Raw genomic sequence first — 13,853 nt, 5'->3', positions numbered from 1 at the left:
CATGAGTTAGTGCTATTTGACAAATGAGGAAGCAGGTCCAGAGGGGCAAATCACTTGCCCAAAGTCACACAGCCATTAAGTGGAGGGGTCAGGAGGCCAACCCAGGCCATTTGGTTCAAGGGTTCCGCAATTGATCCCCACGCTTTAATTTCGCTTTGTTTAAATGGTTCCCGAATGAAAAATCTTTTATAGTGAGCTCGCCACCTCACATCTTCACTTAATAACACAGCCGGGGCCGGCGCTTTATTTACAGACTTTTCTCCTTGGGCGGCCTCCACAAGTTGCAGAGAAAGATGACTCCTCAGATCTTCTCAAACCTTGGGAACACCTGAAGTAGGTGGAATAGGGTGTGGCAAGGAGGACGTGGAACAGTGGCTTTATCTTTCCCCCTAAGCATTAAACCCCAAGAAATAACATGAGCAGCACCTGAGCCGCCTGAGGACGCGCCCACCTGTGGAATGGGGACCAAGGCATGGTCTTGTCTAAGAGTCCCAACCTCTAGCCATCACACTTTGGTGGCAGTAGCTTTTCCAGCACATCGTCTCAAATCTTGAGAAACCGGATTCCAGTCCCCCATGCGCGCTGCTGACCCGCACGCAACCTTGGTAAGGACAGGTCAAGAGAGTGGGCCCGTGAGTCTCAGGCCCCTAGGCTGTGGGGTGGCGAACGTCGGTCGCTGGGTGGTTACGTTGGCAGCGCGCAGGTCGCTGGCCGGGTGGAGGCGGCAGCGTGGAGGGAAGAGGGGGCGCAGGGCGCGGAGGGGGCGCTGGGCGGGCCCGCTGCTCCCACGGCGACTGTCAGGGGCCGCGCGGCTTCCCCCGAAGATGCAGCGCAGCATATTTTGTACATGAGTTCAGAGGAAGAGGAAGTGTAGCCGGCGGACGCGCGGCGGCGGCGGGGGCGCGTCGGGGCTGGAGCCGGAGCGCGCTGGGCTCAGGGCGCAGAGAGCGGGAGCGCGGCGGCCGCGGGCTCCGCTGAGGGACGGACGCCGGGACCCCACGCAGGACAGACACAACCGTACGCTGCGCCACCGCCTCCCGAACCCTCTCGTTGGCGCCCACGCCCTCCCCACGCAGCGTCCTTTGCTTGGCACAAACTTTCCTCCCGGGACGGAACACACTGTCTCCGAGACCCCGCGTCCGCACAGTCTCCTTCGCTGGCCCCGAACGGTAGGTTGGGGGAGTCAGGGTTTGGGGTGTCGGCGGGTGCAGGCCCCTCCATTTAGCCCGCAGAACGGGTCCCCGGCGGGCCGGCCGAGCCTCGCGTGGCGCCTCCTTGCAGGATGCCCGGGCTGGGTCGTGTTTCCCGGGGCCGGGGCTCCGGAGCTGCCAGCGGAGTCCCCAACCCGGGTGGGGTGGGATGGGGGCCTATCCAATGGGTGCAGGCGTGTTGGGCCAACTTTTTTGGAAAAATCATCCCTGGCGCGCTTTGAAGAGAGGCACCCCTTAGCAGCCTGTTGGAGGTCATGGGTTCTGCGAGCTCCCGGGTGCCTAGGAAGGAAGGGGGTGGGGGTGTTTGAGACTACAGGTGGGTTCAGGGCACTGCTGCATGGGGTCCTAGGCAGAGATCGAGCGGGAGTTCGCCCCGGAGCCCAGGTTTGAGTAGGGCGCAGGGCTGGGAGCGAGGCGGGGGTGGGGGGTGGGGGGACGGAACCAGGTTGCCCCTCAGCGTGCGCCCTGGGAGGGGGTATTTGCTCCCGGGGGAGGGGTGCTGGGTAGGTGGAAGCAGACGTGCCCCGCGCTCAGAGGGAGCGTCGTAGCCATTGGAGGCTGAGAGACTCCGGGCTCTGAGAGAAGCCAGCACCGAAAACGGGAATCTCCCCTCCCGTAAGGGTTTTTCCTTCCTTGTCCTAACCCACTACGCTAGGCTCAAGGGTCTCCAGGGTGGGTCTGGGAGGGCATATGGTGGTGTATATTTCAGAAAGCCTCGCTGTCAGGCACTCTCACCCCCCTCCGGCGCTAGGACTGGTGCCCTTCACCTCGGGTATCACGGCCGTTGGCAGCAAGAACCGCGTGGAGGCCAAGGTGGTGGACCCAGGCGCGCTGCCTGCTGTCTCCCAGTTGGCTTGCGCTTGGCTGGGCTGTTTGGCTGTGGGTGGTCCCCAGGGACTCTGGGTGGTGTCGGTGAGTTGTTTGGGGGTTTAAAAACAAACAAACAAAAAGTTTTTTTTTTTTTTTTTAAAGTCTGACACTAATCCCTGTATTTTGAGTGGCTGTTTGGTTTCCAGCAACAGACCTTTCTTGTAATGGGTACAGCTGTTTTCAGATGCTGGGCACAGAGTCCAGCTAGGCGTCTTCCAGCCCCTGCCATGGTGTGTCATCTCAGGATAAGTGAGGCCTTGCCAGGAAGGAAGCCGGGTGTAATGCGAGCGACCTCTGGGCCTGTGGGTAGGGCACGCTCTGCATCCAGCGTGCCCCTGGCCGCCAGGATTCCTAATTTGTACATCTGAGCTGCTAAATTCCCTACCATATTCAAGTAACCCCAGATGTCACCAAATCCCACAGAGGAGTTAGGCAACAAGCTGTTTGGGGCTCTTTGGTGCGTGTGTGCGCTAACCTCAGTGAAATCACTTTAACCTCAGGCTGAGTTCTGCATCCTCTTTTGCCTTCAGTGGGGTTTCTGGCCCGCCTGAGTAAATTCAAGCCCCAGAGCTGGGACGTCATGCTCTGGATGCATTTGTATATTAAGTCCCTGGTATGTTTTTCTTTGTTCGTTTTTTGGCTGCATGGACGTGGGGCAAATGGAAGTGTGGAGTGTGTGCAGTTAGCTAATAGATTCGGTACAAGAGTTCAAACAGAATAAACTGGGAATACAAGTCAGTGAGTTCTTTTTCTCCTTCTTGAGCAGGAATTTTCGGCTTACATTCAAATAATTGCTTTGTCTGTAGGGAAACAGGTAGAAAATCTTCGGCGTGAGTGATGCGAGTTCTTGTAAAGCTACTTGTGTTCTTCCAGTCTTCACTTTTCAGCAGAATTGAAGCGATGTGGGCCCGTAGCCTAGTGGGCATGGGTGGCTTGCGGGCTAAGCAGGGGGCACTGTGACTCTTCTTCCCCAACATCTCAACTTTTTTTTTTGAAAAATTTTAAACCTGTAGATGAGTTGCAGGTATAGTGACCACCCAGATACGCACCACATAGCGTGTATCATTAACATTTTGCTATATTGCCTTAATCACACATCTGTCCATCCATCAGTTCACCTCCTTGTTTTATGCGTTTTAAAGTAAATTAGAGACATTCTGGAGTATGTCACTCTTAAGCATTTCAGCACACATTTTATTATTTAGAGTCTAATACACATTCATATTTTTTGAGAAAAATTTACATACATATAGTGAAATGCATAAATCTTGACAGTAACATTTGCATAATGTTTTGACAGATACGTACACCTGTGTAACTCCAGTCCCTATCAAGAGGGAGAACATTACCGTCACCCAGAAAGTTCCCTCATGCTCATTCCTGGTGAATTCCTGCCCTCTCCCTCCCAGTGGCCCCCATTTTTCTGATTTTTTTTCTCACCATAGGTTAGTTTTGCCTGTTCTTGAACGTCATGTAAATGAAATTATACAGTATGAGCTCTTTTGTGCCTACTTCTTTCACTCAGCATATTTTTGAGATTCATCCATGTAATGCATCAGTACTTTCTGTCCTTTTTATTGCTGAGTCATATTCCAGAGTATGACTAAACCACAGTTTGTTTATATATTCCCATATTGCTGGACACATGGGTTATTCTCAGTTTTTTGACTGTTATAAACAAGGCTGCTATGAACATTTGTGTACAAGTATTTGGTGGACATAGGTTATCATTACTTGTGAGTAAATACCTAGGGTTAGAATATCTGGGTTATAGAGTAGGTATATGTTAACATTATAAGAAACGGCCAGACCTTTTTCCAATGTGGTTGTACCATTTATACTCCCACCAGCACCAGCAAAGAATACAAGAAAGTGCTACAGCCCAATTTTCCTATTCCACAGTCAGGAGCATAATTTGACAAATGTTCTTCTGGGGCCAGAGGGACCCAGAAATTGGAACCAACTGAGACAATCTGGAATATGTTGTTTTCATAGGTGGAGGGACTGTGAGAAATCCCTGACTCTGCCAGTAAATGGGTTTATTCTAAATTACTGCAGACTGATGAGACCGGATCTTTTATTTTTAGAAATCTTCAGAGAATGTACCCTGGGTTGTGAAAGAAGATTGAGTACTTTCTACAAGAAGAAAAATAACCCCCAAACCCCATAGAATTCCAGTAAACTTCTGCTGGAAACTCCTGGGGGACTTCAGGCACATTGGTCTGGTTGACGTGAACTTGGTGGAGATTCCCTTTGGATTTCACCAGCTTGGGAAGCTGGCTGTTGAAAGGGGTTGTGTTTGCTTTGTGAGCAGGTCAGATTTTTCTTTTTGAAGACTCAGAGAACAGTTTTCCTATTGAAGTGAGAACTTGTCAGCGCCCCTCATTTTGTCCTGGCTGAGAAAATGGATCTGTACCCTTCCATCCCCATACATCTTAGTCACTCTCAGCTGGGCCAGCAGCAGAACCTGGTCTTGGCTGGTCCATAACGTAGGAATTGAACCTCCTTGCCTTCCCCAGGAGCCCAGGATACGGTTTTGACATCTTGCCAGGGGATCCCAGTGTGGACTAAGCTTTGCAGGGGTCAGAGTATGGTTGGTGCAGAGTCTTGGGACTTTGCACCGTGCTTGGGGACTGTTCCTCTCATCCAAGAGCCTAGTCTCGTGCTTGCCACAGAGTGGGGCACAGTCAACGATGGCTGAATGATTCTTGGTACCCGTCTGAGATATTACCTCTTTAGAGGTTGACAGTGGGTGGTGAGATGTTGGGGCCCAAGATGTATTTTACTAGGCGCCACTTTTATCATAGCCGGGAAAACAGGTTCAGCATGTTTGGGCTTATGGGAAACTTTGCTGACTATAAACTTCTATTGTATTTGTACCATTCTTATTTTATTACAGATTTTACTTTAGTTATTAACAAAATAATAATTATAGCTACCACTGCTTACTCTTTGCCAAATCCTGCTAGGCACTTTACATGCATTAACTGAATTTAATCCTCATGAGAGGTGGGTACTGTTATTATCTGCACTTTAGTCTTGAGGAAACTGAAGCTTAGAGAGGTCAAGTAACTTGTCCCAAGTGCACATTTTCATGTTTCCTTGACGTTAGGGGAAGAGACCATGACGTTCTAGTTTAGCAAGTGCAGACTTCACCTACGAGCACAGATTTCCAAATACACAAAGCCAAAGTGTAATAGAAATGTACTCTGGATAAACAGAAGGAAGCTGCAAGAAATGATACATAGAATTCACTTTCTTTAAGTCTTTTTTTCTTTTTGTTTTTGTTTTAAGCTTGATGAATTTGGTGCAGCTGGGGCCTATATGTTATTGTTAGGTGCTGTCAGTATTTTCTCTGCTTATAGAGGTACTGATTGGGCGAGGCAATTTAAGATATTATTACATTATTGTTGTTGTTAGTTGCTGTCGAGTTGATTTGGACTCATGGTGACCTCATATGTGCAGAGTAGAACTGCTCCATAGGGTTTTCAAGGCTGTGACCTTTAGGAAGCAGATTGCCACGCCTATCTTCTGAGGTGCCTCTGTGTGGGTTTGAACTGCCAACCTTTCGGCTAGTAGTCGATTGCCTGATTAGGACTGTAATTTTATTGTAGTAAAAGAAGAACGTTGCCAGCTGATTGGCTTGGGTGTCTGTAGCTGAGTTGTCCAATATGGCAACCACTAGCCACATGTGGCTATTTACATTTGCATTTAAATTAATTAAAATTAAAAGTCCAATTCCTCGGTCTCATTAGCTACATTTCAAGTGTTCCAGAGCCACATGTGGCTAGTGGCTACCCTACTGGATAGCGCATATATAGAACATTTCCATCATCACTGAAAGTTTTATTGGATAGTGCTACTCTATAGTAAGCATTTCTCCTTCTCCCTTCAGTTTAAGTATTGGCAACACATTTGGCTGAGGCTTAGGCTGTTTTTCACTGACAGAGAGAAATTTAGCCATACATCTCTTTTATATTTACCTTTTAAAGGTTTTTTTTTTGTGTGTGTGTAATCTTTCCTCTCATTCATGTTCAGTTTTTGACATAAATTTGCATTTCACTTTGCTCCTGGGCCCCCAGAGGGGCTTTCATTATTATCATTGCATATTTTTACCAAGATTCTTTCTCATAAAAGGTTGGTACAGCAGGCAAATGATGGCCACTGCTTGAACCTGCTAATTCCTTCCTCTCGCTTTTAAATATGAATGTGTGTGACTTACTCCCTACCTGGGCTGAATTCAGGAAGAAAAATCGCTCTCAGTGGGCCGGCCAGAACCAAAGAGCTAGAAAATCAGGTCACATCGTACGGGTGATGGCTACCTGCCAAGATCGAGATGGAGGCGACACCATTTGGGTACTTGAAGGCTTCACTTTGGGGTTTTCCCATGTCTGGCCTGCCGCGTGGTGTAGGAAGTGACGGAGAGAGTTGGTGGTTTCAGTGTCCTGATTGTACAGGCCAGTGGAGGGATGGTATCATGGCTCTCCCCTCCTCTGTGATATACATGATTCCAGAATCGGGCTCAAAGGAGAGGGGCAGCCAGCCCTCAGGTGTCAGTGGGCTTCAGGCCAGCCAAAAATAGAAAATCAACATAAGCAATGTTTTGTTCAGTGTGTTTGGTACTGACCAACTTGTTTGCAACTGTATGACTGTATTGGAGATTTTCAGACTTTTTCAGGTGAGGGAGCCAGCTGTATTTAACTTAGAACTTTCCATGGCTTTTACCCCTAAAATGCTCCTTTTTGTTGTTCCATAGGCAGACCCCCTTGACTGTCAGAATTTTGTTCTTTGCAGAGCATTGTCAACTACCAGTCTTCTGTGTATTTTGAAACTCTTTGCTTTTTGTTTCTCCCTCTGTCCAGAGGAATCCTTCAAGTTTTAAGGAGTACCTCCCAAATCCCTCAGCTTTGGAGAAACTGTTGTGATAGGTCTTATCCATAAGGTTGGATAAGGTTTGGTTAACACAGACTCTGGTTAATGGAACATGACTATATCATGTATTACCAGATTTCTGAAATCTAAAGTACAAGAAATCAGACTGTTCATTTAAACAGTCTTATTTAGAGAGGTCTTTGGGATCTTGCAATGCCTCGGGACACCTTATAAGCTTTCTTTTCAATGTGGTGTAATTATGGCTGTAGGCCAGGGCAGGTTAAAAGGAATCTTTACAATAGATAACGAGTAATACTAATAATAGTACTAATAATGATTAACATTTATACTGCTCTTTCTATGTTCCTGAGCTCTTCTAAGCCCTGCACATGTATTAACTTATTTAATCCTCACCCTGCAAGTAGGTGCTGCAGATGTCACCATTTTGCAGTTGAGGTTAAGTGTCTTGTCCAAGGTCACACAGCTAGGAAGTGGGGGCCCCGGGATTTGAACCCAGGCAGTCCAGTCCAAACCCCGTGCACCTAACCCCAGGGCACAAGGAAAGTATTCCAAAGGTTCTTTCCCATCCTTTGCCAGATAATAAGTATCTTTCCTATTCCTGAAGGACATTGATCGAATAGATATTTATTGTGCATCTATTAGGGCTGGGGCATTGGGGTTGCTGCTGCTGGGAATGAAGATGTGATTGCTGCCTTGGAGAGGTTTGTTGTCACGTGGGGAAATGAGGCATTGTGGAAATCTCCAGACCTCTCCCTTGAACTCCAGACTAGTACATCTAACTGCCCACCCACTAACTCTGCTTGGATGTCTGATTTCGTATGTCTAAAGACAAATTCCTGGTCTTTTATGCCTGCTGTTGGGTCTTCCCACAGTCTTCCTTGACTCAGGTTGGCAGCTCCTTCCAGTTGTTCAGACAACAAACCTTAGAGTGGTCTTGGATACCCTTTATATTTTCATCCCCGTTTCCAAACCAAGGAGCTCTGGTGGTGCATCAGTTAAGCACTCAGCTGCTAACAAAAGGTTGGCAGCTTGAACCCACCCGGCAGCTCCACAGAAGAAGGACCTGGCAATCTGCTTCTATAAAGATTACAACTTAGAAAACCCTATGAGGCTGTTTTGCTCTGTCACATGGGGTTGCTATGAGTCGGAACCGACTTGATGGCACCTAAGAACATTTCCAAACCATCAATAAGTCCTGTTTTCTGCCTTCAAAACGTGTCCAGAATTTGATTGCTCCATCATCTGACTTTCACGGTCCGGCATCGGTCTGAACAATTCCTGTTGCCCGTCTGCATGGCACCCACCAGGGGCTCCTGTGTCACTCAGGGTAAAGCCAGAGTCCTCACATCAGCCTGCGAGCACTAGACTGTCTGCCTCCCTATGGCTTTCTGATGTCACATGTTACGTCTGCCTGACTCCGCCATGCTGCCTTGCCACAGGTCCAGGAATGCTGCTGCTGGTTTGCACTTGCTGTTCCCTTGCCTGGCACATCAGCCATCCTCCCTGCCCCCATTACTAAGACTCGCTCCACCACTGTCTTCAGGAGTTTGCTTAAATGTCACCTTCTGGGTGAGGCATTCCCTGATCACTGTATTTTTAAAAATTGCGCCTCCTTCCCCTGTGCTTCCTATTTCTCTTGCCTGCCTTATTTTTCTCTTTCAAAATTGAATTTTATTACTTTTATTATTTATTTGTCTATTGTCTCTTTCTCTGTTCCTGAATGTAAAGTTCACGAGGGCAGGGTGGCTCTTTTTTTGTTTTATTTTTCCTCCTTTTGTTTCATTTAGAACTGTGCCTCCCACGTGTAGGTGCTCAGTAAGTATTTGTTGATTGAATAAATGACCGAGAGAGGCAGTCCTGTTAGAGCTCAGCCTTGAAGGAGGGTCAAGATGGAAGGAAAAGGAATGTCAGGGGGAGGTTCCGGTGGAGGTGAAAGAATTGTGTTGGGAGAGTTCTGGGTGTGCCTGCACAAAACATAGCAATGCTTGGTCTGATCCGACTCCAGAGCGCGTTGAAGGGGACAGTGAGAGATGGGTCGAGAAAGGTGAGCGGTGAGACAAGGCACAGGATTCCAAGCTGGACAGTGGATTTGAGTTCTGCTTTTTGAGCCACTTGTGGTATAGAGAATGGTTAATATGGCAGGAACAGTGACAGGAATTAGGCAGAAAGAGGCCAGGGGAAGCCAGATGTGGGGAATGCTTTTGACAGCCCTGAAATGGTAGGTTGGCACAGAGAATGAAGTGGAGGAATTGGAAACATCCACCAACACTCAGCACCACAAAAACAATAAACAGGATGAAGAACAGACTTATTGGGCAAGGTGTTGAGTTCTCTTCGGGGCATATTGTTCTGGAAATGTTGGGGAAAGCTCCAGGTAAAGATGTTGAAATAGATCCTTGGAGAGCTGGAGAGAAGACAGGCTGGGGAGGGAGACTGGGGAGTTTCTGCCTGGAGCAGGTAAATTTAGGGCATGAGAGAAAATACGATTGCTAAAGGGGGACATTGCCATTTGTGTAACTTTTAAGAGCACACACAGCAGTACTATATATTGATGTTTTCCAAACTCTGTGCCAGAACACTGCAGCAAACTTATGAGATGCTGAGGGATATTTCACATTTTTGTGGGAAACACGGTGATACTTGACGTCTGTTGGGTACCGCGTGAACTACCAGCTTGAGGGGTCAGCATTACACTGCCCTGTGTTCCTTTTGCTGACGTCCTATCTTTGCAAAGCTGGCTTTTGGGGTGGGGGGTGTTGCTGTGAAGATCAGTGTGGAACAGAAAATGAGAGTGGTGGTGTCCAATCTGATTCCAAAGTTTGAGAGGTTGTGCCGTGCCCAGCAGGTACACACATCCCATCAGTAAGCAATTGTGGTTATTTAAGAATAAAAGAAAAATATTTTTTATTTCAGTTTATGCGTATTACTTTTTCAGAAGTTACTAAATTGTTAGGACGTCGTTCATTATGAAGTTATTTGGACCTAACTACTTAATAAATGTAGAGAGTCAGTGAAAAAGAGGAAGACCCTCAATGAGATGGATTGACACGGTGGCTGCAGCAATGGGCTGTGAGGATGGCGCAGGACTGGGCAGTGTTTCGCTCTGTTGTGCATGGGGTTGCTGTGAGTTGGAACTGACTCGATGGCACCTAACAACAGTTAATAAATGGAACTTGTAGGTATTTCTTTTGGCCTGGGAGTGCTGTGAAAAACTTACCAAGGCGCTAAGGGTGCCATATACTGAGGAAGTTTCAGAACCCCTGCAGTATATTTTTCTGGGTGTTATATTGTATGTATATATGTAGATGTGTGCCTGTAGATTATAAAAGAGTAAAAGCAGAGATACAAGGAGGAGAGGAGGCAGGGAGGAGAAAAGGCGTGGGAACTGCAACCAAAAAGTCTTACTGCCTAAAAAATAAAATATATGAAGCCAGTAAAGTAAAATGTAAACATTTGTTAAATCCAGGTGGTAGATATGTTACAAATAGTTTGTAATTAAAATAATTTTAAGAGAGCAAGACAGGAGGAGGGCTGAGGATGGAAATTTGGGGGCACGCTTGTGTTTGGGAGGTTGGCAGAGGAGCCTGGGAAGGCAGTGTTTGAGGCAGAGATTCAAGAGATTGGGTGTGTGTGTGTGTTTGTGTGTGTGTGTGTGTGTGTGTGTGTGTGTGTGTGTGTGTATGTGTAACCAAGGTGGTCAGCAGGGTTGAGTTCTTCTAGATTGTGGCTCTCAGCCCTGAATGAGAGGCTTAAGAAAAAATCTTGGGCCCCATTGAGACCTGGCTGTTAGGAGTTTGGAGAGGGTTAGGAGTGGGAGGAAGAAGCCCTGGTGGTGCAATGGTTAAGTGCTCAGCTGCCGACCAAAAGGTTGGTGGCTCGAACCTACCCAGTGGCTTTGTGGGAGAAAAGACCTGGTGATCTGTTCCCGTAAAGATTACAGCCTAGTAAACCCTGTAGGGCAGTTAGACTGTCCTATAGGGTCACTCTGAGTCGGAATCGACTCAATGCCACCTAACAACCACAACAACAGCAGGAGGAGGAGAAGACTGGATTTACACCTAGAGACTTGATTCTCAGCCCTGGCTGCATGTTAGAATCGCTTAGAAAACTGAAACCAAACCCACTGCTGTTGAGTCGATTCTGAGTCAGAGACCCCGTAGAGTTTCCAAGGCTGTAAATCTCTATGGAAGCTGACTTCTACATCTCTTTTCTGAGGAGTCACTGGTGGTTTTGAACTGCTGACCTTTTGGTTAGCAGTCTGTCACTTTAACCACTGTGCCATGAGGGCTTGGGGGGCTTTAAAAAATACTGATGCTCAGACCTTATCCCTAAATGCCTGGGCATCAGGACTTTTAATAGCTGTCCAGATGATTCTAATGTGCAACCAAGACTGAGCAACACTGTCTTAGGTCAGGGTTTCGCAAATTTTAAGGTGCTTGGGTAGCACTGGTGGATCCAGCTAAAATGCAGATTCTGATTGGGTAGGTCTGGGGTGGGGCCTGAGATTCTGGATTTGGAAGAAGCTCCTATATGATGTTGATGCTGCTGGTCTGAGGACTGCACTTTGAGTAGCAAGTTTTTCTTAGAGGGAGCTGTTTTTCATTAAGGGTGGTTGTGATGGACTAGCAGGGGAGCAGAAGTGTACTCTGGATCAGATACCACTGAGATGTTGGGAGATTGCAGGGAGGATGGTAAGCAGGTTTTTTCTTCCGTAGTGTAAATGTTGTTAGGTGTATCAAGTGGATTCCCTCTCATAGTGACCCCATGTGACAGAGTAGAAATGCCCTATAGGGTTTTCTAGGCTGTAATCTGTACAAAAGCAGATCGCCAGGTCTTTCTACCTCAGAGCCCCTGGATGGGTTTGAACCACCAACCAGGGCTCCTATAACGTAAACACTGTGCATTAATTATTTTTTGCTGTTTACTCCAATACTTGGCAGCTGAAAACAACAATAAACATTTATTATCTCACACAGTTTCTGTGGTTCAGAAATCCAGAAGCAGCTTAGCTGGGTCCTTCTGGCTTCGGGGTCTCTAGTGAGGTTGCAGTAAGATGTCAGCCAGGCTGGAGGCTGTTCTGGTGCTTAAGAACCCCTTCCACATGCATGGCAAGTTAGTGCTGGCTGTTGGTAGGAGGCCTCAGTTCCTTGCCACGGGGACTTCTCCACAAGGCTGATGGGTGTCCTCACAACGCGACAGCTGGCTATCCCCAGAGCAAGTGAACCAAGAGAAAACCCATGGTGTTTCTTATAACCTTGCCTTGAAAGTGAAGTCAAACTTCCTCATTTCCACAATATCATCTTAGTTACTTACACAGGTCCGTCCTATTCATTGTGGGAGGGGACTACCAAAAAAACCAAACCATACCAGTTGTTGTCAAGTTGATTCTGGCTCATGGCAACCCCATGTGTGTCAGAGTAGAACTGTACTTCATAGGGTTTTCAGTGTCTGTGACCTTTTGGAAATAGATTGCCAGGGCTTTTTTCTGAGGTGCCTCTGAGGCATTGATATCAGGAAAAACATTGCGGGCCACCTGGGAGGCTGGCTGTCATAACCCTGATTAGTTCTGTTAACGTTGTGATTTATGTTCTCCCAGTTTTAAAAAGAATGTGGAATTTATATACAAATACTCTCGTTGTTGTTAATTGCCGTCAGGTCGATTCCAACTCGTGGTGACCCCATCGTGCAGAATAGAACAGTTCCGTAGGGTTTTTAAGGCTGTGACCCTTCAGAAGCAGATCACCAGGCCTTTCTTCCGAGGTGCCTCTGGGTGGGTTGAAACCGACAATCTTTCAGCTAGTAATTGAGTGCTTAACCATTTGCACCAATAATACTGTTTTATATAGATTGTTCTTTACACTTAGCATTCAATCAGGACCATTTCCAACAGGTAAATTTTAACTATCCTTGGGTTTCTGTCTTAGACTGTGTTTGCAGGATATCAAAACTTGACACTATCTGAAGAGTTGACTGAGTTTTCAATTTTTCATTTAGATTTCTGGGTTGTGAGTGATATCATTATCATGTAAAGACTTTTTAATTTGGATCATCAGTTCTTACTTTGGGTGACTGAATGGTGTAATAAACATGCTCGAGTCTTCATATATGGAGTTTGAGTATAGAAATAAAAAATGAGTTTGCCAGCTGATCCGACATCATTGCGTATAATTGCCCCATCTCTGGTTGCTTGTCATGAGCTGTTGGCATTTGTTAAAATTAGCTTTACGGTCTGTCTCAGATTAGCAGCAAGTGTGGTAAATGAGGGCTCCCTCTTAATGAAACTCATTTGTATTTGAAAATATAACTACATTTATTGCCCCCATTATTTAAATGTGTGCATTCTAGTTGATAATAAAAATGAATCTGTAAATTGAGGCTTTTATTAACTCTAGCTGAAAAATAATCTTTTAAGGAGGTGATCCTTTTTGAAGGATTTTTCCCCATGTTTTGTGGGTATCTTCGGGAGCATTTCAGGAACAAATTAGAAATACTTTTAAAATAAAAATATTAGAAATTCCGACATTGAAAATGATACAGGACACTGTGCATTATCGCTGGTCAGCTTCTTCTCGAGCCAAGTCTATAGTGTTGTGCTATGTGTTTTAGATACAGTGACTTTCTCTGAACACCCTGGCACTGTGTTCAGACTTCTGCAACAGCCAGCCCCACTGCGCCGTGTGTATCCGTTCATTGTCTTTCTCCCCCTTTTGCCTGTGTGTACCCACTTGTTTGTATCTCCTGTGCCTGACTGAGGGCCTCATCAAAGCTGTTATCGTTGTTAGTTGCTATCAAGTTGGCTGTGATTCATGGCAACCTTATGTATAACAGAACAACATGTTGCGTGATCCTGTGCTATCTTCACAACCATTGGTATGTTTT

At 46.5% G+C, this 13,853-nt stretch overlaps 1 protein-coding gene across 1 annotated transcript in view; it reads left to right on the top strand.

Annotated features, from left to right (window-relative positions):
* The first annotated feature begins 917 nt into the window (after positions 1-917).
* RFTN1 (raftlin, lipid raft linker 1) overlaps positions 918-13,853 on the top strand; it is a 246,757-nt gene continuing 233,821 nt past the window's right edge. Inside the window, exon 1 of the mRNA XM_012558099.2 lies at positions 918-1,169. The gene's annotated coding sequence lies outside the window, so the exon portion shown is untranslated. The remainder of the gene's footprint in view (positions 1,170-13,853) is intronic.

This window comes from Trichechus manatus, unplaced genomic scaffold, assembly GCF_000243295.1.
Source record: "Trichechus manatus latirostris isolate Lorelei unplaced genomic scaffold, TriManLat1.0 scaffold00136, whole genome shotgun sequence".
In the NCBI taxonomy this organism is placed as follows: Eukaryota; Metazoa; Chordata; class Mammalia; order Sirenia; family Trichechidae; genus Trichechus; species Trichechus manatus.
The sequence above is the reverse complement of the archived record's forward strand: the minus strand, read 5'-3'. Positions and strand labels throughout refer to the sequence as shown.